Here is a 14,949-nt window from a genome sequence, read left to right as displayed (position 1 = left end):
CCTACATCATTAGAAAGACCCATTAGAAATGGAACGCACAGATTTGGTAAAGTAAATAAATGTATATTTATTACGATTTTTATATATTTATTTTTTAATTAAAATATAATATTAAAAATTAATGTGTGTAATATGTGTATGGATATAAAAAAATATCTCTTCGTTATATAAATTAAAGAAAGACAACACTATTTCTTTAAATGATTTTGAAATCATGTTTCTTTGAATGATCTCGAGGTTACAGGCTCGTTCGTTAACATTGTCAAGCTTTTTTTTTCGGCAAACATTATAAAACTCGATTTGTTATCTTCGCAATAAACGCACTGTTACAAGTCCGGCGCTTAAACAATTAATCTACATCCGGCGGTTCGTTAACTTTGCAATGCTAAAGTTTGCATACAAGATAAGAATTTTTGTTATCACCTCCAGTTTACACATGACGTTATGATTTAAGGGTCTCAAGAAGAAAACATATAAAAGACATGCAAAAAATATCTCGAATGCAAGGGAAAATAAGCATATTCCCAAAACTTTTACAGTAGAAAAATTTATATCTGATATTTTATCTGATAGATATCTAATAATAAGACGGGAAAATAAATGCTGAAAACATCACATTTTATAGTATAGTAGACAATAATACAAATATTGTGAAAATAAATTACTGAATATATATGATAAATATATATGATAAATACTATATTAATTAATTATTATCTTCTAATTTTGTTTCTGAACAAATATTTTTTTCTTTTATTGAAAGAAAAGTCAACTAATGTCTACTTTATCTGATAAAGAGACATAAAACGAGATTCTCTATTTAATGGAGAGATATTGATCAAGGAAAAAACATGGTAGCATTTTATGTTAAATAATGTTAGATATCTAACAAAGAAAAAAACATGTTAACATTGCATCATTTTATGTTTGATAATGATATTAATATTGTGAAAAATACAAAGTATAGTTACACTATGATTTATAATTTTCCAATTGTGTTTCAGAATAAATTTTTTTTTCTCGAAGAACATATTATTTTTTGTAGATACATAATTTCAAACATTTATAAAAATAATATTCTCTTATTTTTTCTGATTTAAAATAGTATATTCTCCGTGTACAATAATACGTAATGAATTGAATTGAATAGATCGAATAAATTTTCCTGCTGTCACAGACATTGCGAAATAACGTATTGCAGCGGAAAATATTTACAGCGTCATTTTTTACGAAATCAACTTCACCTTCGGGAGTTAACATGCGTAATTTATTTTCCAGCACGCGTTTCCTTCGCGTCGTGCCGTTTCATCGCCACGGTTCGCGAATGCAATCTAGTCGAATGATATTGCACTATACGCGATGCCACATGGTACGACGCGTGATACCCATGAATGAGAATTAAAGACCTCGCGCTCATATGAAACGATATGCTGGATTAACAAGAGGCGAACGCCAAGATTGGAATGACAAATATCTGACACCGAAATTGTTATCCTTTTATCATCAATTCTTTTAATCTTTCATGTCTTTCTCTTTTTCTCTCTCTCTGTCGTGTTAATATATTCTTAAAGTAACTTTTATCATAATTATTTTTTACCGCATTCCAGAAAAATCTTTTGTGATAAATAAACATTAGAAACTTTTTAAATTTTAGCATTGATAAAAATGATGACACACGGACTGAACATGATAATTAGCTAATGCTTAGATAGCTCTTCTAATATTTGCCCCCACTTAGAGAGACAGAAAGTCATCTGCCAGGATCTAGAGTCGCTTCTACTGTTTCACTTTGTTCGTGTTCTTGGAGCAGTTCGTTTCGTTTCCGCGATCAAGCACTTAGAGAAAGTCGGATCCAGACTTATGACGAGAGGTTCACCTCGTTATTGGTAATAATTTATATTATATCAATAATTATATATCTCATTTGGATTTTTATGTGTAAATTAATTGTTAAAATTATTATTAATTCTTGTACAAAATGTGAAGTGAGTACTCTATATCTTGGAACTTCTACACATCTTTCACATCTAAATTGTCAAAATTCTTTTTCAAGTGTATTAAAAGCTTTAGAATTATTTAGGAGAAAAGATCATAATTTGGTTAATTATATTTTAAAATTTATTAAATTATTTAAATTAGAATTTTTATTATTTAAAATTTATCAGAGTATTTAAATTAGAATTTTTATTATAATAATTATATCAAGAAATTAGAATTTTATTAATTATCAAAATCAAATTAAATATTTAAATTAAATTAAATTAAACATCAAAATTCTAAAAAGAAGATTGCTAGAAGTTTTATGGAAATATTTATATATATATATATATATTTGAATAGAACTATATATATTATATATATATATATTATATATTTGAATAGAACTATATATATTATATATATTAAACTATACAAGAAGATATTTGAACTAGAATATATTAAATTTGTAGAAGATATTAACAAGCAATTAAGAGAAAAATGATTTTTTGAGACGCTTATTAATATGCAGATTTATCACGTTTAATGTGTGTAAGCACGGTGTCGCAAACGGTTAGCTATCATCGTGCATTACTGCATCGTTATTTCAAAATTAACGCAGATAAATGGATCTATTAGTTAATAAAGCTGTGCTTACAATCAACATCGTAAATTATTCCGCGTGTAATTACCGAAATAGCAACATTCGATGATTTAACGATGACCAGCTGGTTCTCTTAACAATCACTCGCATCGTTTCTACATCTGTATATCGTTGTTACACATGTTGGTAAAATCGGAGTAACTTGCGATGGTTTCTTACTATGGTTTCCTCGGCGGTCACCAATCCGGTGGTCACCAATCTTGGGTGCCCTTAAAATTGACATTTAAGATGTTCTTTTGTTTCACTTAACAAAAATTGGAAACTGCACGTAACGCATAAAGTTTTGTCCAATACACCCTTGGAAACGTTTCAAAATCTTGGAAAACTTGGAGTGTTCTTACTTTTGACAGCTGTTTCACAATATAAATATATATCCAAAATATATTTTATACAGGGCGTTCGGAAATTAAACCGACAAACTTTCAGAGGTTGTCGGGGACACCAAAAGGATCATTTTTTGCAAATGAACCTAGGGTCGGAAACATCGCTAAGGTCAAGTCAAAATCAGCTTGAATTTTTAAAATAAAACCGCCTAGTTTTTATCGCATATTTTTGTAGCCCTGCTCGAAACTTTTTTAAGACATTATTATCTACTTTTAATCAGCCGTTTCAAAGTTATTCAGTTTTTCTTCCGACTTTTTTCGAACACTCTGTGTGCCATAGCGCTGTAACAACACGTTTCCGACCCTAGGTTCATTTGTGTGAAAAATGATCTTTTTGGTGTCCCCGATAACCTCTCAAAGTTTGTCGGTTTAATTTCCGAACACCCTGTATACGTACTTATTCCTTTTCATATAGGAATTTTGGGGTAAATTGTTCTATTATTTATTTAAAGAGAAATGCACTATTTAATTTAATTGAAACATTAAACATATTTAAATATATATGTGTTATATTTTATAAAGTCGAGCTTTGGCTTATCTTCATTAACATTTGATCTCTCTCTCTCTCTCTCTCTCTCTCTCTCTCTCTCTCTCTCTTTTTTGAAAACAAAAAAATTTTTCTATTTTATAAATATCATTTTTTATTAGGAAAAAAATTGAAATAAAATTATTGTAAATAAATAGGTTAATAACATTAATTGTAAATGGCAATTATTAATTAATCGGCCGGTTAAAATTAATATTTCTTCTTATATTATAATAAATATCTTCTTATATCATAATAAATCCGAAAACTCACATAGATAGATCGTGTTATTAAATTATTATATCTGACATTACCCGGTATGTAGAGTGAATGATACACTTTTCCACTTTCTCCGTGATCGAGATTACACGAACCTTGCGCTTAACGAGACGAAACTCTCCTTTGCCCTGCTTTTATATATGGTGCTTCTGAAATATAGACAAATTTCAAAGTTTTAGAGTTGCTAATTTACGTTTGTTTTCCTCCTTTTTAAATTTTAATATATTTTATATTATATATTATATATATTTAATATATTTAATATATTTTATATTTTGACATTCAGATTTTTTTCGTATGAAAAATTAATTATGCATTAATATTAATCTGAGCAATTATTCAACAAAGTAGTTTTACGTATACAAATAACATTATCATTGATATTTTAATAAACTGAAAATAAAGCGACGTAATGTTTAAAAATTTAAATTCTACAATTAATTTTTGCTTGTAAAAAAAATATCAAAAATATTGAGGAAAATGTAGCTTACAATATTAAACGTATGCCATAATATTGAAATGGTGACGATAATTCAGTTTATCGATGAATCATTGTTGCTAAAATTAAGTCACTGTCAATAATTTCACGTTTGATAACAAAAATCGCGATAAGGCGATTAATTGTAGAGGTATTGGTTGTCTGTATCAACATGATGTTATGCACCAACGCGAGTTGCGTCGCAGATCTGTCAACATATCATAATAATCGAAGTTGTCGATCTGATCGGTGTTTCTACATGTTTATGTCATCTTTCATTATTTCATGACGCAATATACGTTTAATCACGTTATTCAGCCCAGAAAATTGTAATCGAATAAAATTGCGAAAAGCTCGCTTTAAAACTCTGAATGCTAAACTTGAACACAAATAATCTCATTATTATGCGCTATTGTTAAAGTCGAAGCATAAAGTGCCACTGCAGAATGCACACTATCTTTCTTGCATATAAAATATTTCTATACGATCTCCTTGTGTTCTTATGCAAAAATATCTTTATATAAAATATAATTTATATATGAGACATTCTATACCAAATCAACTATTCTATTCCCGATTATTTTTTATTTGCTTAATTTTTTATGTTTTTATATTTATTGAAAGTAGTTTGTATGATTTTTATCTCCATTCATATTCAAATTATGAATTTAAAAGAAAATTAATTCACAAAATTTCATATACCTATTACTTTAAGGGAAATAAAGATATTGTTATTAATAAGACAATATCTTTATTCTTCTTAAAGTAATAGGTGTATGAAATTTTTAAAATTAATTTTTTTCAAAATATTTATAACTCGAGTATGAATGGAGAAATCTAAAAAAAATAAATGATGGAAACTACTTACTTTTAATAAATATAAAAATATAAAAAACATGAAGCAAATGAAAAATGGCCGGGAAAAAAGTCCTTGATTTGGTACGGAATATATAAGGTGTTCGGAAATTAAACCGACAAACTTTCAGAGGTTGTCGAGGGCACCAAAAAGATTATTTTTTGCAAATGTGCCTAGGGTCGGAAACGTCACTAAAGTTAATAGGTTTAGTTTTCAACGCATATTTTTGTAGCCTTCCTCGAAACTTTTTCAAGACATTATTATCTACTTTGGATCTGCCGTTTCAAAGTTATTCAGTTTTTCTTCCAATCTTTTTCGAACACTCTGTGTGCCATAGCGCTGTAACGACACGTTTTCGGCCCTAGGTTCATGTGTGAAAAATGATCTTTTTGGTGCCCCCGACAACCTCTGAAAGTTTGTCGGTTTAATTTCCGAACACCCTGTATAATATTTTGTTGTATTTTATTTTTATGTAATATTAATAGGTATAAATTTTATAAAAATTTTGAATATTAAATAATTAATTACTTAATTGTAAAATTAAAACATTTTCTATAAGTACCGGAAAAGAATCTTTGTAATAATAAATTTTTAATAATTTTCTTATTTTATTATTATTTAATTTATTATTATATATTATTATATTATTTTATTATTATTTAATTTGTAATAAATTTATTATTACAAAATGTAGTAATGTCACAATTATTCTAATTGATTTTATTTATTTTTCCGATTTATCAGTTCTCATTATCCTCGTTATTCTTATTGTCCATATCGGAATGTCATTAAATCCCGAGTCTGAGCGATTGTCGAGGTTCGGATGAGAATCGCTGTGTGTTCCCATTTCTCTTTTCAGCGGTCGGTCGACTCGCGGTTGTATAACACCAATGAAAGTACTCCGACAGGCAACATTACATCCACACCTATACGACGATGCTGTCCGTCGTATTCTTTAACCGTAAACCGTCATAGCCGTTCGTCATCTCGTAGCCGGTCTCTCCCGCGGCCTCTTAGCCCGTCCGTATCTAAACGAGTACATAACGCGTGCCGCCAGTACTCCAGATACTGGAGCAACTACTGTGGTTCTCTGTAAGATCCATGCCATCTGCTGACCGAAATAAGCGCAATGATCTACTTTGCAATAATCATTCAATAACATTGAGTTTCTCTTTCACATGCGATTTCAGATAAATAAATAAATATTATATAAACAAATATTTCTTATTGCAAATTGATATATATTTATTTTATAATATAATATTTGCTTTTATAGCATGGTTGTATTGCAAAATAATATATAGTGATCATTTATTGATAATTTATATAACGCACGAGATTTGTTATTAATAATAAGGATATTAAGTGCAAAATATTTTCTAAATCGGAAAATGATTTTTTCTCGCCTTTGTTTTGTTTGAAGACTTATTTTTATCGCGTTTTCTGAAGATTTTCGTTTTATTGTGAAACATTTTTGTTTCGATAGTGCTAGAAAACTTTAATAATGTTAATAATATTATTCAGACTGACAGTGCGCAACGTAAGTTGATATTATTGGAGAGAACTGAGAAAATATAAACACACATTCTTTTTATCTTATCGAGAAAGTTGATTTGGAAGTTGAGTCGTAAGGAATGCATTTTCGCATGACGTTATCGCGTTGATATTATCGTGTTGATTATCTTCCAGGCTGGCGCGACACTGTGCAAGTGCAACGCGCGAATGCGAGATAACGATATCGCGAATCGTCAGGTGATTTGATTGAGGTCAATACTTTAGCGCTAATATTGCGAATTCACGGATTCGTGCATAAAAGTGCACCTGTCACGTATTTTCCAATCAGGTGTCGCCATATGCCGGCTTGATAAGATAGCGCTTTTCCTCGTGATAAATTTATTGAGCCTAGAGTGCACCGTTGAACGCGCTTACAATTTTTTTTTTCCTTAGCGGTGTACTTTGTCGTTTGTGCAATGCAAAAGCGTTTTATTTCAGAGAGCCTTTATATCGGGACCAGAGCCCGAATCGATATTTCGGCGGAACGAACCGGGATAAAAAAAGACGTGACAAACTTTAGACGATACCTTTTTGCAGCCACAAATATCGTAAATTGTAGGACAAATAAATAGAAATGAAAATACTATTTGAAAAATAAAAATGTTACAGAGATTTATATGTCACTGAATATGTCTAAAATTCTAACAATAAGTACAAGATGTTTCGTATATTATTCTCTATTCTTATTTTTTATGAAAGAAATTCGACGTTATGCAAATATTATATACGGTGAAATGATTAACGATAATTGTCTAGACTGTCAATTTATTAGTCAGTATTTCACGTTAGCATTTAATACCAATTCCATAGGAAAGTTTTATATTTTTCAATGCGAGATAACATGTCCATATAATAACGATAATTTATTTAAACGCAATTCAGAGCAAAACGTGGTGCAGCAACGTTGTTCCTTGTTTTTTTTTTTTTTTTTTATGTCGATGACTTTATCCGTCGACCCCGCGGAGGGATGATTACCCTAAGGTCAAGCGCATATTTGTGCAGTTTTTCATTCGTTTCACACAGGAAACTTTATCACTAATTATCTGTGTCTCGAAGATACAACGAGCCACGATAGAGTTAAGGTCAATCTAAAAATAAATATATCACACAGAGAGAGAGAGAGAGAGAGAGAGAGAGAGAGAGAGAGAGAGAGAGAGAGAGAGAGAGAGAGAGAGAGAGAGAAAGTAGTAAATATAAACATAATTATCTTCAAAATGAGATGGAAATCTTACACGATAGACAAATTATACAGATGTATGTTCTGAACCTGAATCATTAATAACAAGTTTTTTAAAGAACAAGTTTCTTCTTCAAAGTGAAACTATTGTAGTTACATATATTTAATGTAAGTCACTTTCAGTAGCAGTCCATTTAGCATAAAAAATAAATTCAAAATTCTGTCCCACATAAAGAAAAAGTTGGAAGCGATATAATCGAGAAAAAAATTCTTTTCCAATAACGCTTAGCTTGTTGAATTTTATTTATTGCACATTCCTATATATTAGTTTTTTTATTATACTTACTTTTAATAAAAATTGTTTTTATTAGTATAAAAATTTTATTAGATATTTATATATATATATATATATATATATATATATATATAAATAATCAAACATAAATACATAAATAAATATACATAATAAAATTTTGTTTGAATTAACGTGACAATTAGACTTTAATAGATAGGCTTTAATTCTTGATGTAGCCAGTAACGAGTTTTCCTGGCTTGCTGGAGGTTCGCCGTTGCAGACGAGCGTGCAGGGCGAGCGCAGTAAAAGGCGATGCGCGTCGCTCATATCGGTGTACGCTCGTTGTGATTAAGGCCATGGTCATCAGAGTTGCCTGCTGGCGTGGATGCGAACAAGTTAAATACTTGGCTCTGATCTAGGCGCTTATCGCGCCGCGTGCGCGCGCCTTCGGTTACAAAGTTCCTGCCTGTTTGCAATGCGAAACCACTGTTTGCCAATCATCAAACAATAAGCGCCGCGTTATTTAATTTGCGAGACATTTTTTCATTTTTTATTGACTATATTTTAACAAATGGATTATTTTTAAAATAATCCATTTAGTATAATTAATTTTAAGAGACTTGGAAATTGGAGATTCGCGTATTAGAAAAAGATATGTAGGGGAGAGGAAAGAAAAAATTGTTTGACACAGAAATTTTTATTCACGAACTATAAAAATAAAAAATTTTGTTGTTAACAAACGTCAATATAATATGTATATTGATAATGCACTGATTAAACTTATTTGAAATAAAATTTTATATTATTCTAACATGTGAATCTGATATTCAAATTTTCTAACATTTTTAAACTTGCCGTCAAATATACACACGCATTTTAATTATAATAATATCACTCAAACAATAATTTAATTAATTTATTTATTATATTTTCCAAGAATAGAACAAAATATGCAATCCTTTTCGTTTTCGACGAAGCGTCAAATCCTTTCGGGGCACGTATCATTGTGTCTGGGGGATCGATGATTTCCCGAAATTTCGAGACACGCGACGGGATTTGCAGATGCGAGGGAGACGCGTGCGTTTTTGTATGCGAGATGCATTTCTGCCGGGCGGGCGAGTTGCCATACAGAGGTCTCCGTGATGTTCGTTTCAGTGTACAAAAGAGAAGCGGGGAAAAGAGAGAACATGACGCCTAAAAGCGTACACTTGTGCACACTCGTAAAACATGCTCTTGCTAGCGCGTATGCAAGAGAGAGAGAGAGAGAGAGAGAGAGAGAGAGAGAGAGAGAGAGAGAGAGAGAGACACGGGATGACAAGGAGAAAAAGAGAAAGACACTCTTGGGTGCAGCGGCTTCAAGATAAATAAAATACGTGTATTTCTCGTCAATATTGATTTAATTTTTTTTTTAATATTTAGAAGAAAAAATTTGAATGCATTAATTATTAAATTCTATTATAAAAAGAAAGAGCGTGATTAAAAAGTCAGAAAATTAAAAAAAAAAACAGACTATATAAACGAACATTAAAATTTCAATAAATATATTCAATATTAGAAATATTACTTTTAATTGCATTAATTAAAGTACAATAATATCTTTAACAAGAGTTTTTTCACATATCGTTTCATGAGAGTTTTTATGGAATAAACTTATTGAAGAATAAAATTTTTGGATAATTATGAATGTGAGTTTTCACAGAAAGTGATGAAGTAAATAAAATGACAGGGAACTATAACATTTGCATAGTAAACGCGCGTTTTAAGCACTATCGTAAAATCTGCGTACTTGATTCTGTTACGCGGTTGTCAGACTTTAGAAAAATTCGCAGTAATCTTCATTGCACCAATAGCTGCGTTCTATCGACACCACGGTTTTATTAGAAATACCGTATGACGTAGATTTAAGTGTTGGCACAATAGACACCGTTTATTGACCCTTTGCGTCGTAAAGGCACGTTTTGCGTGACAATGTTGCTTCGTTTTATTACTTCGTAGTAATTGAACGCGGTCGTTGGCGTAGATATCGTGCTGTGAGCTTCTTGCGGTGGCAGTATCTGAGAATAGTATATTAAAAGATCATAAAAATCCAATAGACGATGCATCTATAAAGATAGATGTCATGGAGTATCGCATCACTAAAGTCAGTCATTTTTCATTAATAAATATTATATAAAAAAATATTATATACAATATATGTGGTTTTGATTGATCAATAAACTTGATCAAGGACACAATTAAAGTGTTTGTCGATCATATTATGTATCGATTGCTATCGTTATTTTGTTATACACATTAGGACTTTATTATATAATATATTATATTATTATCAACAATTATTTGTGAATTTATGAATATATCTTTATATTTAATCCAGTTTTGAATCATTGATCTGAGCAAGCTTATTGATAATCAAAAGTTGAAACTGCAGAGCAATTGTAAATTTATAGATTATAATGCAGAATTATACTTATAAAATGTAATTTATATAATTATCGTCGAACTCTGAGAATAATGAGAGGAATGTTTTATGCAAGTGCACTAAACCGTTATAATCGCATATAGAGCAAGAGTAGCTAAGATTTGCCAGGAATCAGCTGTCAATGCTTACTTCAAACACAGCATGCAGCGTTCACGTGCGCGTTTCTTGGCACGTGTGCCTGGCCATTTACGTTTCACTCTCCTCTCTTTTCCGCTTACCTCTATCTATTTTAACTTTCCTTTCGTACACACACATGTATACACCTGTGTGTGACATATTTGGTTTAGTACCAAGTGAATGAATAATTCTGTCCCTTTGTACTTTGATATTTTTCCTCCTTTCTGATATCATGTTCTCTTTCACTCAATTTCGAGGGTCCTCTGTATTATTTATTTTTTCTCTCTCTCTCTCTTTCTCTCTGTATCTTCTTATATGCAGCAGTCTCTTTTTTTTCTTGCCTGCGTCATGTCATTTCCCGTGCATGGTACATGAATGGTGCGTGTCAGTGAACCAAATAGCTACGAAGGGGCCAAATAACTCCGAGAGGTAAACGACTTCCACGCGTGACGAAGCGCTGATGAAGCATCGCCACTACATGCATGTCGATGCGGGAAACGGGCTTGGCATCCGCCGAACTTTCGATTAGAAGTTCCCATTTTGGTCCCGTGAACGCCGAAATCCCTGGCAAGGAATCCTTCCGAATGTGTGTTTTCCATTTCGATGGATTTTACGTTTGACAGTTAATTCAGTAGTGTGTGTTTTGAACAAAATCACAATCTTCAAAGCAAGCGTCTAATAAATTCCGAATTTATCATATTTCTATATTGTTTTGAAAAGCTTGAAATTATCTTATTATTTTAAATATATATGTAATATATATTAGTAATGTAGTAAACGCTCGTGTTAGGAGCTCGTCCCGATAACTCAAATATTTCTCTAAGCTATCTATCATATATAAATATATTTCAAAGATATTAAAAGTTCTTCTCTTTCTGTTTTTTTAAATTTTAAACATCTTTCTTAATTTGAAGAAAAAAATATTATCAAACAACTTCAACATTTTTAATATATTTGAATAAAAAATATAATTACAACGAACAATATAGCACTCATATTTTACATCAAGAAAAATAAGAATATGACAAAATTAAAAAAAAAATTCCCTTTATCTCATGGAAAAATAATGAAATAATATAAAAGTTAATTTCTCAGTTTTCAAACACAAATACCATGCTCTTGTTAACGAAAGGATATTTTAGATATATCCTATTGTACGCACGCACAATTTTGCACCACGTATTTATTTGTAAAACTCAATAAGCTCTCCGCATAAATATCTCGACGCGTATAATTATAACGCGTGGAAATGAACGAACTTATCGGATATACTCATTGGTAATATCGCTGCCACGCAGATTGCAACGCGTGTGGCGTGCACGTGCAGGTGCACGGCACACGTAAACGAGCGATGGCAATGGAACGACCAACAGGAGGGATTCCGCACGTGGGTGGACGAGAGGTGTGCGTCTGTGCCTGTTATTCCCAGAGATGAAAGTGGGTCACGGAGTCGCCGTACGCGGATGAATACGGGGGATAGAAAATGCATCTGTGCGTATGAGTGTGCGTGCGTGCGTGCGTAGACGACGGACGTCTCGCATCTGCATATACGAGCGCGCGTGTCGCGTCCCTATTGTCGAGCTTTTCCGCCCATCCGCAGCTTCCTATTTGCTTTTCACGCACACCGTATATATACTTTCGTGAGATATACATATTATGATTCTAGATCCAATTTTAATACTTTTGTTATGAAACATTCCGCTTGTACTCTATGAATAAATATTAGTTGTATATAAAAGTTTTTATATTATACATCATACGAGATTCATATTTGCTGTTTGTAACAGATACCGAACAAAGGATGGCTGATTTAATATGTAGAATTAGTCTATTTTGACAATCAAATTTTGTGCTCTACTAAATCATGAATTTTATTTTAGCAATACAATTATAATGATAATATTTTGGGTGCAACATCTTCAACAATATTGATTCAAGTTTCATTTATTTATTTGCTCACATTTCTTATATATTCATGAAACACATTCATGAACAATTTACTTGCTCGGGGAAATTATTAGAAGCATATGTAACAAAATAATAGATGAAGGGAATAATAAGTCGACTGCTAAGGTGCTTTTATTTTAAATAATTCGGCCTCGTTCTGCACTTTCTTACTTGAAGGTTTGCGGGACATGACGTTTTCGTTGGAGCTTCTATATCTGATATTCGCAAACAACAATAGCGTGCATTGAACGCACGCATCGGACATCCTTACGTATTGGACGCGCTCCTGGCTTGTTTCTTTCTCCTCTCTTTTTTTCCTCTCGTCGCTCGTTATTATTGCATTGTGCGCATACATGACACATATCGTTCGTGCAGCTCGCGCACGTTTATTATATAATGAGACGCGCTCGTGTTTAAGACTGCATGCATAGAAGGTCTCTCGCGCGAGACACGAGAAGCGCCTTCAGCGCGGCTATTATGCACTCGAGAAAGAGAGATCCATCCCCTTCTTCTTCTTCTTTTTTTCTTCTTCTTCTCCTTCTGTCTTGCTTGCTCGAATCTTTCTTGCCCTTTTGTTTTTTCTTTTCGTTTCCTCGACATGCGAACGTTGCGTGCCGCATCATAGAAAGCTACGATGTAAACAGAAATGCGTGCATACGTCCGTTGTCGAGCGTTTACGCTCCAAAGAATGCTGCTGATCCTCGTTGATGGCATCATTGCCTCGGGATTAAAATTACTATAATGTGTCCGAGTATGAGCGGACATCGTTCTTGTTAGGCTTTTATCGACATTAATATTGTTAATTAATGTCTTCTTGCTGATGGTTTGGTGCTTTTATGCAAATACATGTTAAGTTTGAAATTATATAACAAAGCAATAAAAGTTGAGAATTTACATGGATTAAAATTATTTTTTAGATAAAAAGAAAATGAGAAAAAAAGTCCTGCAAGCGTGTTAATTTCTATTCACTTTTTTTTTTCATTTTTTACGTTTGAATATTTGTAGGTACCGCATATTTTACAAATCTTTTTATCTCTCATCGTGTTAGATTTTACTACGTAAATTACAGTCGTTTTTTTTTTTTTTTTTTTTTTTTTTTGTACGCAAGATTTTTTAAGATTAATCGACGTCGCATAGTATTAACGTGCAAACCGACGCGACGTCAGTTCCAAAAGAGCCTGGTCTCCATGGATGTTTGACGTCATTTGGCAAACATTCGTATTGCTCGAACAACCACCTCTTATTTCGTACATACTCTCTCTGTTTCTTCTCGGTTCCTTTCTCCGTCTCTCCTCCACGATTCTCGTTCATGAGGAGCCGCTTTCGTCGAGGTGATTCGCCTTTTTCGGCGCCTTTCGGGGCCTGGAAGTTTCCGCGAGGCCCCTCTAATCGCAAATTCGAGACGGGTCACACTTTCACTTCGTTCGCTTTCCTTCCAAGATCGCCAAAATTCTGTCGACATTTTCAATGAGACGAAGTAACATGCGCGTGCATATTGATCTTGTGAACGGACGATGATGTAAAAAAAAAATAATATTAATAAAAACATTATTTTAATCCACACGTATTAATAATAAAAACACAATACACATTTATAAGTCTGAAATTTACACACATGTATATATGTATATACATGACTAATCCTCTCGTTATGGTAACGTCCATTCGAAAAGTATTCATGCTATGCGAAACGTTAATAAAAATATATTTTTAATAATTAATTAAATTATTTATAGATAAAAGTGCTTTTAAAGTTATAAAATATATCTGTAAAATATTTAGATGACTAAAAATTTTGATGGGTACGATCTCTCGTTATAGTACGCAGTGAGATTGTACATACTAACGCGGCCACTAACGAATGAATGAAGAAATATGTGGAAACATTGTTTCGCAATACAGTAATATTACACGTCTATGTCCCCGATAAAAGCATCGCAGATGACAGATAGGATCGATAAGCGTATACGTATCTCCCGCTTGTGATCCGTGATTCACGTTGGGTCGCCGAAGATAGATAGTCGAATTGAATCGGTTGAGAAAATAACCGAATATCAGAACCTAACCGCGTCGTCGGAAACTTGCGGCTCGTCTTAGCAAAATGTCAATAGTCCGGAGACACTTTGCCAGAGAGAATAGGGATTCAAGCGACACGAGTGTCGCGCATATAGGACATCTGCGCATACGCGCGCACGATGCAACGGCAAGCGCATATGT

The 14,949-nt window shown here is 32.3% G+C and overlaps 1 protein-coding gene across 2 annotated transcripts in view; it reads left to right on the top strand.

The window, feature by feature from the left end:
- Positions 1 to 14,949, top strand: part of Oatp74d (Organic anion transporting polypeptide 74D) — a 75,031-nt gene that overhangs the window by 9,567 nt on the left and 50,515 nt on the right. Inside the window, exon 1 of one of the 2 annotated variants that reach the window (XM_072908472.1) lies at positions 681 to 1,886. The exons of the other annotated variant lie outside the window; for it this stretch is intronic. The gene's annotated coding sequence lies outside the window, so the exon portion shown is untranslated. Of the gene's footprint in view, positions 1 to 680; positions 1,887 to 14,949 lie in introns of those variants that run through there. 2 annotated transcript variants of the gene reach the window in all.

This window comes from Anoplolepis gracilipes, chromosome 16, assembly GCF_047496725.1.
Source record: "Anoplolepis gracilipes chromosome 16, ASM4749672v1, whole genome shotgun sequence".
NCBI lineage: Eukaryota > Metazoa > Arthropoda > Insecta > Hymenoptera > Formicidae > Anoplolepis > Anoplolepis gracilipes.
This window is presented reverse-complemented; position numbering and strand designations above follow the sequence as displayed.